General features: G+C 39.5%; 1 non-coding gene across 1 annotated transcript; it reads left to right on the top strand.

Moving 5' to 3' along the window:
* The first annotated feature begins 1,935 nt into the window (after positions 1 to 1,935).
* Positions 1,936 to 2,007, top strand: TRNAH-GUG (transfer RNA histidin (anticodon GUG)). The gene has a single exon. It is a non-coding gene; the product is annotated as a tRNA-His (tRNA).
* Positions 2,008 to 2,828: the final 821 nt, after the last annotated feature.

Below are 2,828 nucleotides of genomic sequence, written 5' to 3'. Positions count from 1 at the left end.
TTCCATAAAGATTACAGCCTCGGAAGCCCCATAGGGAAGTTCTACTCTGTCTTGTAGTGTCACTATGGGTTGGAATCGACTGGATGGCAATAGGTTTGGTTTTCCGGTTTCAATGGCTGTGGCATTTAATAGTATTGAATCCTGTGAAGACAAAATTATTCGTTTTTCAGATCTCTTTCAGTCATTCTGGTGAGCCACGGCCCCCTTCCTTTTTAACAGAGAACAGAACTTGGGCTTGGAGTATGTGGCTAGAATCTAATTCCATTACTTTGTTTTTGCATTTTCTTTTATAGTAGCTTCTATTTATGGAAGGTGGTACTGCGTTTTTTAAATATATGGTAATGTTATAAAATTTCCCTTGAAAATGTATTTATTTAGATAGTTAACATTTCTACAATGCCTACTATGTGATCAGCCTGTTCTAAACTTTTAAAGTATATTTACCTTTTTACTCCTCATAACAGTTTTATGAGATAGGCACTCTTATTATCTCCATTTTACAGATGAGAAAACTGAGATGCAGAGGTTATGATAAGTAACCCAAGGCCCCCCTGTTAGTAAGTGACAATCAGAATTAGAATCCAGGCACTCTGGCTCCACAGTCTATTTTGTGAGTTGATTAAAAGAAAACTATTATTGCTCTTATTGTTTAGGTGGTATGGCCCTATGGCAAAAATTACGAATATAGGGCACAAATGACTAAACTTTGGAAACCGCTCCTTGCTAAGCCAGGTCTTTGCCTCTTTGCCACAGAGTGCCCTCTTATCAGACTCGCCCACCTGTGTTCCTGTTAGGGCCAGAGAGTCCTTTGCCCGGGTTCCAGCACAGAATACATGTTGCTCAGGTAGCCGGGACAGTACTCTTTGATGCAACCATAGGTGGGAAAGGTATTTGTGAGAGTTGGAAGGAATACAGAAGGGGCTGTAGATATTCAGAGGAGAAGGAGAGAATGACCATTTGTGTGTTGGTTTTTATGTTCGGGGAGATCCTCCTTCCAGAAGCACTAGAGGTATTGGCACCCACTCAACAGATGAATTAGGTTCTTGCCACCCTGTACACAATGCCAGCTAGCTCCAGCTGCTCCCAGCTCTCTCTGTTTAAAGGGCTTAAAGGAGACACCTGGATAACAATCTACTGATTGACTATAGATTTTTCTGTATTTTCTTTTAAGGTTTTCAGTTTTTAGAATGTATTGTGCAAACTAATTTGTACAAGGAAATTTATAATAAATTTCCCCCTGAAATTTGTTTGCACGGAACGCTCCAGTTTCTTTGTGTGGTAGGTTGCTAATGTTGTTAGAAAGCTTTTCTGTTTGAAATGATTGTGGCTTTAAGACCTATGTATTTCTGAGAAAACAATAGCTTTAGGGATAAGTGGGTTTGAAAGGGAGGGCTTTTCTCAGCCAGGGTATACTCACTCTGGCGTTTTCTAATAGGATAAACAAGTCTTTCTGATTCTCCCCCATCCTTGGGCCATCTTGTCGTATGTTTTATAGCTGCAGTGCCTAAGCATATGGAAATAAGCCTAGTGCTGGAAAAACCACAAAAGAGGCTCAGAGTCATATATCATTCAACGCAACATGACTGGTGGTGGCGGTTGAGGGTGGGAAAATCTATATTCATTATTGGTTAAGAGTAGAAAGCATGAGTCGGCAGTCTAGTTTCTCTTGGTCTTGTTACCTTGATTACCATTTCCTGGATAGTGAATCCAGACCTAATGCAATTTTCCCAATCAGCCAAGAAGACAATATTGGTTTCTTTTTCAGGCACTTTTTTTTATCGTTCCTCTGAAGAACTAGAGATTACTGAAACACCACTCCTCTTCCTCAATATTAAGAGAATGTATGTATTTAGACAATAGATGGCGGTGTTCCCACAAATTTTAATATTCCAATGGTTCTTAAAGGAAGCTGAGTGCTCAGCTCTCCTGTAGCTTGCCGTGATCGTATAGTGGTTAGTACTCTGCGTTGTGGCCGCAGCAACCTCGGTTCAAATCCGAGTCACGGCAGGAGAGGGGAAGGCTTTTGGAGGAGAACAACTCTGGTCTCAAGCTGTAGAGCATTCAATCAACATTTTGCAGCCAGACTTACAATAATGAAAATCAATAACGCTGAAACCAGTACAAATATTTTAAACTTTAGCGAGATGACTTATGCACAGTGGCTTTATTAATGCGCTAATCCTGTTGCAAGCGTGTTGTGTGTGGGTTTTTTTATTTGCATTGACGGATAATATGATAAAACTGGAGTGTAGTGGGCATGTAATTATTATTAATTACAACTACTTAAGCTCTGCTTTGAGCAGCCTCGTCAAGTCTGCTTGCTTTTGAGCCTTGCCAGGGCTGTACAGTAATAACAACCCTGAATTATTTGGAAAGATGTCAGCAGTAGATGTGGAAATCCTGTTTAACCAGGCATGAATTGTTGTTAGGAGGTTGTTTTTCAGGAAGACAGAGAGAAAATGAACTGTCCCTTATCAGTAATTGCAGGAAACATTTTGTTTCTATGATATGAACTGGCTGTAATTTAACTTTCCTGCATCATTGGATAATGTAAGGAGCCAGTTGTTGCTCAAAACACAAATCTCTGTAGTGGGCATTTGGGTCTGATAAAGGGAATATTATAAGTAGACAATGGGGCTCAAGCAATAAATAATGTCCATATATGGTGAAACTTTTTTAATGACATTTTCCAAAAGACTGAAGTTTGTATTATAAATGGCTAAATGCTGAATTAATGTGTGTAACGTGGCTTTAATGGGCCTTTCTCCAGGACTTAAAAACATGAACAAAACAGCCTGAAAATGTCAAATATAAGTATGTTGTAATGA

This window comes from Trichechus manatus, unplaced genomic scaffold (assembly GCF_000243295.1).
Source record: "Trichechus manatus latirostris isolate Lorelei unplaced genomic scaffold, TriManLat1.0 scaffold00025, whole genome shotgun sequence".
Classification (NCBI taxonomy): Eukaryota; Metazoa; Chordata; class Mammalia; order Sirenia; family Trichechidae; genus Trichechus; species Trichechus manatus.
Note: the sequence above shows the minus strand (reverse complement) of the source record. Positions and strands in the feature narration are given on the sequence as shown.